At 44.1% G+C, this 15,331-nt stretch overlaps 1 protein-coding gene across 1 annotated transcript in view; it reads left to right on the top strand.

Annotated features, from left to right (window-relative positions):
* Window positions 1–15,331, top strand: part of ADAM22 (ADAM metallopeptidase domain 22) — a 113,939-nt gene that overhangs the window by 8,885 nt on the left and 89,723 nt on the right. The gene's annotated exons all lie outside the window — the stretch shown is intronic.

Genomic DNA, 15,331 nt, shown 5'->3' with positions numbered 1-15,331 from the left:
GATTAATGTTACAGAAAATTTCCAAGAACAGGCTCTGGTACATTGAGAAGTAGTAATATACGTTACTTATATGTTCAAAGGAACTATTGCTTTTGAAGATTAATAATTTACTTTTCTAAAAAAAAAATGCCTTTTTGGAGTTGCTTTTTTGTGTGCGAGGAAGATGTACGCAGTTTCACAGGACTGCAGTAAGATTAAGTTTTTTTAATGGTATTTGTTTAAGCGCTTACTCTGCGTCATGTTTTAACAAATACCATAAAAAAAAATCTTTATCTTACTGCAGTTCTCTGAAACTGCGTACATTTCCGGTGAGTAATGATAATTTAGAAAGCATTCAAGATACAGGAGTTGTCCCCTCTGCTAGTTCATAACTCTTGCTGACTGGTCCTTAAATTTGTAGACGTAATTGCCAATCAGTGGTATTTATTGAGCGCTTACTATGTGAACCAAGCACTTGAGTGATTACAATACATTGATGGATTGATTAAAACTGATGGCAGGGAGTTTTTGTTTGGTAGGTCCAATTATATGGGATTGGTGATAGACTGCTAAGCGTGCTGCAGACTGAAGCTGCTGAGTTCTTTGGGAATTAATTGGGGACGGCTTCCTGGAGAAGGCAAGCTTTTAGAAGAGAACTCTGATAATTACAAGAATGTTCACATTTACAGGATTTAGAACCATTAAATAAGGCAATTCGGGTCCCCTTTATAATTGTTTATGAAACGCCAAGCTAGTATATTGTAGTTTTTAGATGGTATTATAGTGTAGCTTCAATCCGTGGTATTTACTGATCACTCACTAAGTGCCGAGCACTGTACTGAGTGCTTGGGGAAGTACAATACAATAGATTTATGGCAGGGAATGTGTCTGCTATACTGTTGTACTCTCCCAAGCGCTTAGTACAGTGATCTACACACAGTCAACGCTCAATAAATGTCATTGACAGGTTCCCTGCCCACAGGGAGCTCACGGTCTTGTCTGTCGCTCTTAAATTATGCCAAGAGATTATCGGTTGTATTTGAAAATAGTATTTTTGTCTCGTACAATAAAATAAAATGATTCTCAATGTAACCACCATTTCAAAATACTTTTTTATTCTTTTTATTTTTCCACTACTGATCAGTTTATATTTTTTCTGAAGAAAGATCTGAGCCTTTGGGCTTGGGGCTGACGATGGCTGTGAAATCGCAATAGGAATAAGGTAAACAGCAGCAGAAAAGCAGTTTGGGGTTAACCTAAGCAGATAATAATGATGAAAAAAATAATGCAGGAAATGTGGATGCTGGGAGATATTGTATTGAGATACAAAAAGAATAACTGTGGTATTCACGTGGCACTTAGAGATAATTAGGTCAGACACCTTTCCCAAGCCTTGCTGTTATTGTTCATTCAGTTGTATTTCATTCAGTCGTCTTTATTGAGCACTTTCTGTGTGCAAAGCCTGTACTAAGTGCTTAGGAGTTGAGTGCTTCTTGTGTTCTCCTTCCTCACCCCCACCACCTTCCTAGAAAAAAGGCCTACCTCAGAAAATTTCTTTGTCCAAAGCTTTGAATTTTTTATATTTATTTAAGCCTCCCATGCTATCACCTCAACTAGAAACCAGTGATCAATGACTCTAAGGAACTTTCTCTCCTACCTATAATTTTTTTATGATATTTGTTAAACGCTTATATTTGCCAGGCACTGTACTTAGCACTGGGGAGATACAAAATAGTCAGGTCAAATACAGTCCATGTCCCACATGAGGTTCACAGCCCTAATCCCCATTTTGTAGATGAGATAACTGAGGCCCAGAGAAGTGAAGTTATATGCCAGACGCCCAGGCTCTTTCTACTAGGCCACGGTGCTTCTTTTCCAACTCCTTAGTATAGTATTCAGCACAGAGCAGGTGTTGACTGATTGGGATTTGGGAATGGAAATAGCAACAAAGCAGCGTGGCCGGGTAGAAGGAGCCCGGGCCTGGGAGTCGGGGGACATGGGTTCTAATCCCAGCTCCGCTACCTGTCTGTTGTGTGACCTTGGGTGAATCACTTAATTTATCTGGACCTCAGATCCCTCATCTGCAAAATGGGGATTCAGTACCTGTGCTCTCTCTCCTGCTTCAAATGGGACACTCCTATGGGACCTGGTTATCTCGTGTCTACCCCAACATTTAACACAGTGCTGGGAGCATAGGAATAATAACTGTGGTATCTGTTAATCGCTTACCACGTGCCTACCACGTATTTATTTCTGTGAATGTCTGTCTTCCCCTCTAGATGGTAAGCTTGTTGTGGGCAGAGAATGTCTGTTATACAGTTATAGCGTACTCTCCCAAGTGCTTAGTACAGTGCTCTGCACACAGCGAGCGCTCAATAAATACAATTGACTGACCAGGCGGTAATGCCCCATTTAGACCACCTACCCATTCTCCTTTCTTTTGGTACAAGAATCTAAGCCCTCCTCTCTGCCCTCTGCTGAGCTCAGCTCCGTTGCAACTCTGTCCGTCCGTCGATCTCACCCTGCCCACCCGCAGCCCTGGATCACCTCCAGACTCCGCTTCCTCTGCTTCTGCACTCGCTCTGCAGAGCACTGTTGGCTAAAATCCAGGGGGAGCCTGGCCAATTTCAGCCATCTCCAACTCACCCTCACCTGCTAGAAATCTGCCCTGTTGGCTCGGCATACATCTTCTCCCCTTTTGACTCGATACCTACTTGTTCCAGTCTTTAATGTTCCCCTTAAACATCCAGTGTCCACACTTCCCCCCCCCCCTTCACCGTGATAATCTTGCCAATCACTTTGTTGACAAAATCAGTGTACCCTAGTGGATAGAGCACGGACCTGGGAGTCAGGAGGATCTGAGTTTTAATCCTGTTTCCACCACTTGTCCGCTGTGTTACCTTGGGCAAGTGACTTCACTTCTCTGTGCCTCAGTTACCCCTTCTGGAAAACGAGGATTAAGGTTGGGAGTCCCATGTGGGGCATGGACTGAGTCCCCCCTGATGAACTTATATCTACCCCAGTGCTTAGAACAGTGCCTGCCCCATATTAAGTGCTTAACAAATGCCATAAATAAAATAAAATTCAGATAACACGCAGTTGTCCACAGACACCATTTTTTTGCCTTATTTTCTATACACCTGAGCTCGAACGAGCTGACCTTCACTTTCGGAAACTCTGAATTCAGTGGCTGTCTGTAGAACTGCTTCTCTGGCATAAACACTACTCCCAGGAGCTGCATCCTTTGGCAGGAGTTTGGAGCAGTGATGCAGCAAATATTTTTTAAAAAGCATATTGTTGCTACTGAGTAACCAAATATCCTGCTGTTAACCTAATAGTGGTTCCTACCACCAACTCCCAGAGAGCTTTGCCGTAGAAATAAAAAGTGGTTGGTTTAGTGGGTGATACTTTCTCCTTCGAAGAAAAAGGCAGATGCACTGGGTCTTTCACTTTGACAAACGTTTTCCTCCAGGCCTGTTTCCCGACTCCTGGCTGTCACTTTTGTACAGTTTGGTCTGAGCCTCTTGCTTTTCCTTTTTTTAATGGTATTTGTTAAGCGCTTCCTCTGTGCCAGGCACTCTTTGAAGCACTGGGGTAGCTACAAAGTAATCAGGTTGGACAGAGTCCATGTTCCACATGGTGCTCACAGTCTTAATTCCCATTTTGCAGATGAGGTAACTGAGATACAGAAAAGTAAAGTGATTTGCCCAAGGTCACACAGCAGATGGGTGGCCAAGCTGGGATTACAACCCAGGTTCTTCCGGCTCCCAGGCTCATGCTCTATCTACTGTGTTCTCCTCTTCATTTGGCACAGCCTGCATGTGCTTTTTTTTGTTTTTTAATGGTATTTGTTAAGCACTTACTATGTACCAGGCACTGTACTAAGCACTGAGTTGCTTTCTTGGGCCAGGAAGGGAGCTAGCCAAGTCACAATCACTAAGCCCCAATCTCCATGAACACCAAGAGTTGGCCACTAGAACAGAGAGGTTGTATGTGTTTGCATTTTTAAAAAAATAGTATTTATTAAGTGCTTACTATGTGCCAGGCACTGTACTAAGCCCTGAGGTAGACAGAAGATAATCAGGTTGGACACGGTCCAGGTCCCACATGGGGCTCACAGTCTTAATCCCCATTTTGCGTAAGAGGTAACTGAGGCTCAGAGAAGTGAAGTGACTTGCCTAAAGCTACCCAGCAGACATGAGTGGAGCTGGGATTAGAAGCCAGGCCCTTCTGATTCCCAAGCCCATGCTCTATCCACTAGAACACGCTGCTTCTCAACATGATGCCATGTTAGGCTGCTTTGTGTTTCCACAGTTCATTCAATGGGTGGTATTTTTTGAGTACCTTCAGTGTGCAGAGCATTCTGCTAAGTGTTGGACCCCTGGCTGACTCTCACAGGATATGCATTTTAGGAGAATGGGGTGGAAGGTTGGCAGCAGGTACTTGAGGAAAGATTGAAATGCCTAAAGACAAACTGAAGAACACAAGGACACTTATGAACACACAGGGCTGGTACTGTCTTCTCCCAAGTGCTTAGTACACACACACTGAGCGCTCAATAAATGCAATTGGATGAAGGGATGAATGAGTGATTGCCAGAGAGCAACATGGTCTAATAGGAAGCAGCGAAGCCCAGTGCAAAGAGCACAGACTGGGAATTCGAGGACCTGGATTCTAATGTGACTGTCCCACTTGCTTGCTGTATGATCTTGGGCAAGGCACTTCTCTGTGCCTCAGTTTCCTCCTTTGTAAAAATGGGGTTTCAATATTTGTTCTCCCTCCTACTTCAACTGTAAAGCTCATGTCGGGCAAGAGACCAGGACCCATCTGCTCTGGATCTACACCAGTGCTAAGGACAGTGTTTGCCACATAGAGAGCTCTTAACAAAAAATTATTATTATTATTATTATGTTTTCCTAGTGGAAACATTGTACACTGAAATCACTCTTTTCAAATTGTGTAATAGAGTAGCATCAGGAATTCAATTTGCTTTAAGTGAATGAGCTCCTGGAAGCACGTTACTGTTTATTTTACATTCTGACTGGATTTAGATTTGGAATTACAGTGTTTTTTGACTTTTGATATTAATAAAAGTACACATCAAGAGAATATGACTTAACTGTTGTGAGATGCTTCTGGGAGAAGCAGTGTGGCTTAGTGGAAAGAGCACGAGCCTGGAAGTCAGAGGATGTGGGTTCTAATCCCGGCTCCTCCCCTTGTCTGCTGTGTGACCTTCAGCAAGTCACTTCACTTCTCTGGGCCTCAGTTACCTCACCTGTAAAATGGGGATTAAAAGTGTTAGCCCCACCTGGGACATCCTGATTACTTTGTATCTACCCCAGCGCTTAGAACAGTGGTTGGCACATAGCGCTTTACAAATACCAACATTAGTATTATTATTATGTCTGCTGAAGAAGTATCTAGGACATTCCTTGAGGTGAATAGGCCAGCTCCCCGACTTGTCTGTTGTGTGACCTTGGGCAAGTCACTTCACCTCTCTGTGCCTCAGTTCCTTCATCTGTAAAATGTGGATGAAGACTCTGAGCCCCATATGGGACAGGGACTGTTTCCAACCCAATTCACCTGGATCTACCCCAACACTTAGAACAGTGCTTAGCACCTACTAAGCGCTTAACAAGTACCATAACAATTATTATTATTCATGATCGCGATTTTTTACTTGCGAGGCGGTCTTCCAGTTATTCCCATCCTTGAACAGGAGCGATCATCCTTGAGTGTGGAATGGAAAATGCTGGATTTCTGAAGCAATGTGCGTGGTAATAATTTCGGGAGGGTTTTCATCGAATCCCTAGTTAATCTTTAATCACTAAATCTCTAGTTCCCTGTGATTCCCACTTTGTGTATCCAGTTTCATTTGCCTAATCAATCCGATTTCCCGGTGGTAATCTCCAAAGAGATTGAGTGTGGCATAATAGCGGTTTTGAATGAGAACGATGTAAAAACCTCTCTGCCAGTCTCCGATCCCGGGCGATGGTTGTGGCATTGAGAAAACCCAACCTCTCGGCCCTGAGTTCAGTGGAAAAGCTGCTGAAGCAGCATGGCCCAGTGGAAAGAATTGCTTGTAATAAGAATAATAATAATACTGATGATGATGGTGGTATTTGTTAAGGCTTTACTATGTGCCAAGCACTGTTCTAAGTTCTGGAATGGGTACAGGGTTATCAGGTTGTCCACATGAGGCTCGCAGTCTTAATCTCCATTTGACAAATGAGGTCACTTAGACACAGAGAAGTGAAGCGACTTGCCCAGAGTCACACAGAAGACAAGTGGCGGAGCTGGGATTAGAACCCACAACCTCTGACTCCCAAGACCGGGCTCTTGCCACTAAGCCACGTTGCTTCTCTAAGTAGTAGCTTTTGTAAGTAGTATTATCCAGTATTATCCTGCTTGCATTCTTCAGGCCCCCAGGGTCCTGGGTTCTAATCCTGGCCCCCGCCATCTGTCTGGGGTGTGACCTTGGGCAAGTCACTTCACTTCTCTGGGCCTCAGTTACCTCATCTGTAAAGTGGGGGTTGAAACTGTGAGCCCCACAAGGGACAGGGACTGTGTCCAACTTGATTTACTTGTATCGACCCCAGCGCTTAGTGCAGTATTAACAAATAGGAGCAGTGCATGGCACATGGTACGCGCTTAACAAATACCATCATTAAATAGGAAGCACTTGGGAAATACCACAGTTATGTTTAGTAGCAGTATTCGTTAAGGGGTTCTGTCCCCTCGAGGGAACTATGTCTTACCAGAGGAGCACATGAAACACGTGAATTGCTTCTGTACCCAAGTGGTTTAGAGTTGAGCTCTCTGCTTCCTATAGCAGAAACGCTGATGACTGCAGAATTCCTTCCACCTACGCGAAACTCCTTCCCCCTTTGTATTCATTCAGTCATTTATTGAGCACTCTGTGTGCAAGACACTGTACTAAACGCTTGGGAGAGTACGGTACAACAAAGTTGGTAAGCACATTCCCCACCCACAACAAGTTCACGTATGCAAAAGTTGCAAGATCCTTGAAATATGAGAATTAAGTTAAATATTAGTCTTATCCCGCACCAAAAAGAAAGAAAAGGAGTTGGAAGGTGGCAGCTTAGCCTAAATGGATTAAAAAATGTTAAAAATGTTCCGGTGTGTTTTTGCTTATTTGGCACTCCTTAAATTTCTAGACCTTATGTTCTGCTGAACAAAGTCAGTTGCTTCTGAGCAGTGACTCCGTCCAAACTTGTCGATGATTTGCGGGAATTGTGAATTGATTTCTGGGCTTTGTAGGTGGGTGGAGCCATTGCCAGCTGAATTTGGAGAGGGGGTTCCAGAAAGACCCCAAACAAGAGGTCGACTCATAGGTCATCAGTCATTGTACTTATTATTATTATATTAATATTTTACTATTAGTAGTAATAATACTCTTATTTGTTAAACATTTACTATGTGCCAGACACTGTACTAAGAGCAGGGGTGGATATGAGCAAAGCAAGTCAGACACCATCCCTGTCCCATGTGGGGCTCACAGTCTGTAAATGTCTGTAATTTATTTTTATTAATGTCTGCCTCCCGCTCTAGACTGTAAGTTCACTGTGGGTAGGGAATATGTCTTTTTATTTTTCTATTTTCCTCTCCCAACTGCTTAGTACAGTGCTCTGCACACTAAGAGCTCGATAAATAGGAATGAATGCATAAATAAACGAATATGACAGACACATTCCCTGCCCACAAGAAGCTTACAGTCTAGAGGTATCGTGGGCAAGGATCATGTATACCAACTCTCTTCTGCTCTTCTCTCCCAAGCTCTTAGTACAGTGCTCTGCACAGAGTGAGCACTCAATAAATGTGATTGGGAAAATAAAAGCAAGATGGAGATTAGCTTGAGGGAGGAATGATGATTATGAGCTGGGTGGAAGTGGAAAAGAGTGGCTGTGTAAGAGGGAGAAAGCTGATGGGGTGCCTTAAAGTCAAAGTTGGGGAGTTCCTGCTTTGATGCTGAGAGGAATGGGCAACTTTTGAAGGTTTCTGAAGGTTTAATGAAGGAGTCAGGGCCTGGGAGTCAGAGGTCCTGGGCCGGCTCTGCCACTTGGCTGCTGTGTGACTTTGGGCAAGTCTTTTAACTTCTCTGGGCCTCCTTATCTGTTAAATGAGGATTAAATCCTGCTTCTTCCTACTTTGTCCGTATGGGGCAGGGACTGTGTTGACCCTGATGATCGTGTTTCTAGCCCAGCATTTAGGCACATAGTAAATGCTTTAAATACTATCATAATTATTATTATTATTATTGTTATTTTGAGGCAAGAGGAGACTTCTTTAGAGTGACATTTTAGAAAAATGACCCAGGGAGCAGAGCAGAGTGTGGAATGGAGATTAGAGAGGCTTGAGGCGAGAAGATCATCTGGGACATGACAAGTTCTTGGGCACTTGTAGTAGCCGCTTAAATGAAGAGAAAGCACTGATCTCAAAAATGCCGTGGAGGAAAAAAGATGTATGGATTTAGCGGCTGAATTTAAAGAGAGGGAAGAATCCCTGAAAATAGTCCATGGTTGTGGATCTCAGAGACAGCAAGGATGGCGGGGTGGTCAGTTGGGTTGGGAAAGTTAGGCGGAGGAAAGGAGTTTAAAGAGACGGGCTCCGTTTCAGGCCTGTTAAGCTTGAGACGCTAGCGGAACAATTGAATAAAACATCTTGGAGGTGAGGGGAGGTGAGAGTTTGTCAGAGGAGTCAGTGTTGAGAGAGAGGAGAGTAGGTTGGTGTTAGAGGAGTGAAGTGTGCAGGCTGGGCTGTAGAGGGAGAGGTTTTAGTCTAAGTAGGATTATTTAGTAAACTTGGAGAGGCTTTAAGCCCCTGATATTCAACCCATCCTCAGCACCACAAGCCCTTATGTACATATCCATAGTTCAGTTTGACATCTGTCTCCCGCTCTAGACTGAAGATCCTTGTGAGCAGGGAACTTGTATACCAATTCTGTCGTATTGTAATAATAATTATGGTATTTGCTAAGCGCTTACTGTCTGCCAGGCACTTTACTAAGCGCTGGGCATATCAGGTTGGACACAGTCCTTGCCCCAGGTGGGGCTCACGGTCTCAATCCCCATTTTACAGATGAGATCCCTGAGGACCAGAAAAGTGAAACGACTTGCCCATGGTCCCACCGCAGACAAGTGGTGGAGCCGGGATTAGAACCCCTGACCTTCCGACTCCCAGACCCGTGCCCTGTCCACTACGCCGTGCTGCTTGTGTGCAGACCGGACTGTAGTGGGAGAGATGTTAGGCTAAGGAGGTTTATTTACTCAGCTTGAAGAGAGACTTTAAGCACTTGATATTCAACACATCCTCAGCCCCACAAGCACTTACGTACATATCCATAATTTATTTTAACATCTGTCTCCCACTCTAGACTCCAAGCTCCTAAGCAGAGAACTTGTTTACCAATTCTGTTCTATTGTATTCTCCCGAGCGCTTAGTACAGGGCTCCACCCCAGTCAGCGCTCAAAAAATACCACCGATGGATCGATCGAGAGGCTAGGAAGTGTAGCGGCATCTTACCGAGCATTTGTGATACATGCATTCATACCAACTGTTTCTTCTTCACTGAATTGCATCCATTTGTTGCCCCTAAAATACCCAGAAGAGACTCATGCTGAGGGGAGATAATTCACTAATTATTCCATTGTGGCACATTCAAATCGCGTAATGAAAACGCGTGTTCAAACAGAACTGGGGCGAACTGCCTTGTTAGAGCTTCCAAATGCTCAGTGGGAGAAAATATTGAATCACTCGAACACGTACAAGCTTTATTTTTCTGCAGCTCATATCGCATTCCTTTGAGAGCCGCATCAGATCTTGCAGTCTATCATTCTGTGTAGCAGGATAGCAAGGCTCTTCAGAATTGATTTCTGGCCTTTAAAACCTACACAAACGCAATACTGATGTGGCCTTAAAATTAAGTGCTTCCTAGATGTCGTCAGAACGGACAGATAATGGGTGAGGTGATGGAGCCTCCGATGCCTCAAGTAACTGATGGAGGATAAATTGGTCATTCGGTCAATTGTTCCTTGAATGGGTTTCTGCCAAAGTTGGCAGCAAGTTTGCTTGGTTCTGCATCTCCATTCCCATTTTGCGTAAAGGATGTTCTCCAGGCTATAATAATGATGATGATGGTACTTGTTAAACGCTTACTACATGACAGGCACTGTACTAAGCGCTGGGGTGGATACAAACAAAGCAAGTTGGACACAGTCCCTGTCCCAGGTGAGGCTCACAGTCTCAACCCCCATTTTACGGATGAGGTAACTGAGACACAGAGAAGCGAAGTGACTGGCCCAAGGTCACACAGCAGACAAGTGATGGAGCCGGGATTAGAACCCATGACCTCCTGAATCCCAGGCCTGCGCTCAATCCAATGCGTTATGCTGCTTCTCACTACACCATGCTGCTTCATGATGTGTTTCTATAAGCTAGACTGTAAAGTCCTGTGGGAAGGCAATCCAACACAAGCCTGGGAGTCAGAGGACCTGGGTTCTAATCCTGGTTCTGCCACTTGTCTACTGTATGTACCTGGGAAAGTCACTTCACTTTTGTGTACCGCCTCTGTAAAATGGGGATTAAGACTGTGAACCTCACGTGGGACAAGGACTATGTCCAACCTGATTAGTTTGTATCTACCCCAGTGCTTAGTGCAGCGCCTGGCACACAGGGCTTAACCAATACCATTTTGTTTTGTTTTTTTAAAATAAAGGAACATGTCTACGAACTCTCTTTTATATTCTGATTTCCCAAGTGCTTAGTACAGTGCTCTGCACACAGCAAGCGCTCAATAATTAGTCGATTGATTTTTCTCCCAAAAGAAGAAGGTAGTCATAGAATTTGTGCCATGAGATTTTGGGGGGTGCTAAAAAAAAAGCCAAACTCTTAAGTCGTCATCCATCACGTAGAAGCAGCATGGCCTAGTAGTGGGAGCACATGCTTGGGAGTCAGAAGGACCCGGTTTCTAATTCCAGCTCCACCACTAGTTTGCTGCCTTGGGCAGGTCTTTCAACTTCTCAGGGCCTCATTTACCTCACCTATAAAATAAGGATCAAAACTGTGAGCCCTATGTGGGACAGGGACTGTATCCAACCTAATTTGCTTGTGTGAACCCCATTACCTAGTACTGTGCCTGGCATTTGGTAAGCCGCTTAATAAATACCACTATTATTATTATTATAATTATTATTAAGTGTTCATCCTTCAGACAGTGCCGTTTTGTATTTTCATGGCCAAAATGGGTCAAAGACTCTGTCAAAGGCAACCACACTCATAGATGCAGTATCACTGTTTATAGCAATGTCTTTGACCTGAAGGACAACTGTACTATTGTGGACCAGCAAAAACAACCGTGGTCTCCACAGGTTAAGTTGTGTTTCTCTCTCTTTCTTCTCTCTCCCTCTCAGCTACTCACAAGCTACTCAGGTTGGACGCAGTCCAAGTCCCACTAGAGGCTCCCAGTCGTAATCCCCATTTTACAGATGAGATAACTGAGGCACAGAGAACCTAAGTGACTTGCCCAAGGTCACACAGTAGAAAAGTGGTGGAGCTGGAATTAGAAATCAGATCCTTTTGACTCCCAGGCGTGCCCTTTGTCCACTAGACCATGCTGCTTCTCTGAGTTTTCAATTTAGGGTGTGTTGCAGGGCTCTGTTCTTGATTCCTTTGTTGCTGTAATGTCTCCAATTTGATTATCTGTATCTACCCTAGCATAGATCTTAGGTAAATAGGAAGCACTTAAAAAGTGCCGTGATTAATAGTCCACTGGTACTTCAGGCTCATTTTGCCCCAAATTAAATATATCCTCCTTCTTTCCCTCCTTCCTGTGACTGAAGTCTGCACTCTTGGTCTCCTCAACTCCTCACTATCATTCCGGTCTCAGATCCAGTCTAATAATAATAATAATTATGATGATATTTTAGTAAGCCCTTACTCTGTGCCAGGCACTTTAGTAAGCACTGGGGTGGATACAAGCAAATTAGGTCGGACACAGTCCCTGTCCCACGTGGGGCTCATAGTCTCAATCCCCATTTTACAGATGAGGTAATTGAGGCCCATAGAAGTGAAGTGACTTGCCCAAGGTCACGCAGCAGACAGGTGACGGAGTCGGGATTAGATCCAAGGTCCTTGTCAGCAGTTGACAGCAGAGTTCCAGAAGGCCCATCTGATCCTGGCCAATGGGCATCACCTGACTTGTCAGCTTTTTGGAATGAGAACTATACATGGCTTCCAGTTCTCAGAATGGTGATTTTTTTTCAACCCCCATGAGCCATAGGAGATGAGTTTGAGGGCCCTTTGACACCTTTTAAAATGAAATAAAGATTTCTGTCGCATCAGGCCTTTGGGGAGACGCATCTTGCTCTCCTTTTAACTGACCTACCCTGGAAGAAAGGCAGGCAGAAGAATGCTTATGGCAATGGCTAATTCATTCAATAGTATTTATTGAGCGCTTACTATGTGCAGAGCACTGTACTAAGCGCTTGGGATGAACAAGTCGGCAACACATAGAGACAGTCCCTGCCGTTTGACGGGCTTACAGTCTAATCGGGGGAGATGGACAGACGAGAACATTGACAGTAAATAGAGTCAAGGGGAAAAACATCTCATAAAAACAATGGCAACTAAATAGAATCAAGGCGATGTACAATTCATTAACAAAATAAATACAATGGCAACTAAATAGAATCAAGGCGATGTACAATTCATTAACAAAATAAATAGGGTAATGGAAATATATACAGTTGAGCGGACCAGTACAGTGCTGTGGGGATGGGAAGGGAGAGGTGGAGGAGAAGAGGGAAAAGGGGAAAAAGAGGGTTTAGCTGCGGAGAGGTGAAGGGGGGGTGGCAGAGGGAGTAGAGGGAGAAGAGGAGCTCAGTCTGGGAAGGCCTCTTGGAGGAGGTGAGTTTTAAGTAGGGTTTTGAAGAGGGGAAGAGAATCATTTTGGCGGAGGTGAGGAGGGAGGGCGTTCCGGGACCGCGGGAGGTGATTCTGTTGGGTGCAGTAGAGAAGTGTAAATGATTTATATTTATTTTTAAATTGCCGATTTGCCTAGGATTGGCAGAGCTTTCCCATCACTTTGTAACATAAAGCAAAAGTTATCAGGACAGAGGTTCAGGGAAGACAGCATTTTAGCATCATAAAATGGGGGAAGCAGCATGCCCTAGTGGATAGAGCCTGGGTCTGAAAGTCAGAAGGACCTGGGTTTTAATTCTGGCTTTGCCATGTGTCTTCTGTGTGACCTTGGGCAAGTCATTTCACTTCTCTGGGCCTCAGTTACCTTATCTGTAAAATGTGGATTAAGACTGTGAGCCCCATGTGGGACAGGGACTGTGTCCAACCTGATTACCTTGTATCTTCCCCAGCGCTTAGAACAGTGCTTGACACATAAGTGCTTAACAAATATTATCATCATTATTATACATATGGGATGGTTTTTTGCTGGGCCCTGAAGGCATGGGAGAAATAGCAACTGATAACCAGAAGAGAAATAAATGCCCCCAGCAACTAGAGTTGGATATCTCATTTTTCAATCACAGATATTGTCCACTGGTCTAAATGAAACTTGATCTGAAGACCAAATTAAACATTTGAAATGATTTTGTTCACTTAAAATCCCAAACATTTTCATTGTTGTTTTCCAGTTATGAATGATCTTTGCCACTGGCCTCCATATTTAAAGATGGTGAGAATATTTTAGGGTGGATGGGGCTGAAAAGTGTTGTCACTAAGTTTACACTGAGCATCATAAATATAGTTCCCTGCCACACTTGCAGTTTTTTTAATGATATTTTAAGATAATAATAATAGTGGTATTTGTTAAGCTTTTACTACATGCCAGGCACTTTACTAAGCTCTGGGGAGAATACAGGCAAATCAGGTTGGACACAGTCCCTGTTCCATGTGGGGCTCCCAGTCTTAATCCCCATTTTCCAGATGAGGGAAGTGAGGCACAGAGAAGTTAAGTGGCTTGCCCAAGCAGACAAGTGGCAGAACTGGGATTAGAAGCCAGGTCCTTCTGACTCCCACGCCTAGGCTCTAGCCCCTAGGCCACAGGCAACTGCTGTTGTTTTCAAAGCTTTTTTAGTCTTTTAGAATTTCCAAAGGTTATGATTAAAGACAACAAACTCCTCTGGTTGCTTCATATCATTTGGGGGCAAGCTGCCACTTTCCTTGACCCTCTGGTTTTTGTAGCCACTAATAAGAAAATTTTGAGCTTTTTTATTGTCTCCTATTTTTTATTCCCTCCTATTTAACTCTTCCTCTGATTCGGACCCAACTTCTCTGTCATTTGCAGTTTGGCCTCTAGCATTGTCAACAAGTCAGTCAGTCGTATTTACTGAGCACTTACTGTGTGCAGAGGACTGCACTAAGCGCTGAGGAGAGTACAGTAGAACAATTAACAGACACATTCTCTGCCCACAGTAAGCTCACAATCTAGAGGGTGATTTAGGTGATTAGGTCTGAGCAACCCACAGCCCACCTGAAATTGTGCTTTTGATGGAGAGGCTATGTTTTTTTCTAGAATTTTTCCTCTTCTCCCTCGAATCTATGAAATGTGGAGTCAACGTCTAAGCAGAAGGCTCGTTACTGACTCAGTCCAGTGCTCTGAAGGAAAGGAAATTTACAATTTCATGGGGTCCATGCTGTCAAGAATTGGGGCCACTGACCCCTGGGGACCTCGCCATCTGGATGAGAACGTCAGTGGCAGAATTAATCCCAATTAAAGCATTGGACCTGGTAATAATGGTGGTTTTGGTTAAGCACTTACTGTGTAATTATAGTGCTTGTTAAGTGTTTACTCTGTGCCAAGCACTATTCTAAGCACTGAAGTAGATACAAGTTAATCAGGCGGGACACAGCCCCTTTCCCACATTGGGCTCACAGTCTTAATCCCCGTTTTTCACAGCTGAGGTAACAGGCCCAGAGAAGTGAAGCGATTTGCCCAAGATCACGCAGCAGACAGGTGGCAGAGCTGAGATTAGAACCCAGGTTCTCTGACTCCAACGCCTATACTCTTTCCACTTGGCTTCCCTAGGGAAGAAGTGTGACCTCGAGAATAGAGCAGAGGCCTGGAAGTCAGAAAGTCCTGGGTTCTCATCCAGTTTCTACCACTTGTCTGCTGTGTGGCCTTGGGCAAGTCACTTCACTTCTCTGTACCTCACTTCCCTCAGCTGTAAAGTGGGGATTAAGATTGTGAGCCCCATGTGGAACAGGGACTGTGTCCAACACGATTTGCTTGTATTCACCGAACCGCTTAGTTCAGTGTGTTGCACATAGTAAGTGCTTAACAAATACCACAATTGTACAGGGAGGAACAGAGAAGGGT

The sequence above is a fragment of the Ornithorhynchus anatinus genome, chromosome 13 (genome assembly GCF_004115215.2).
Source record: "Ornithorhynchus anatinus isolate Pmale09 chromosome 13, mOrnAna1.pri.v4, whole genome shotgun sequence".
Taxonomy (NCBI): Eukaryota; Metazoa; Chordata; class Mammalia; order Monotremata; family Ornithorhynchidae; genus Ornithorhynchus; species Ornithorhynchus anatinus.
This window is presented reverse-complemented; position numbering and strand designations above follow the sequence as displayed.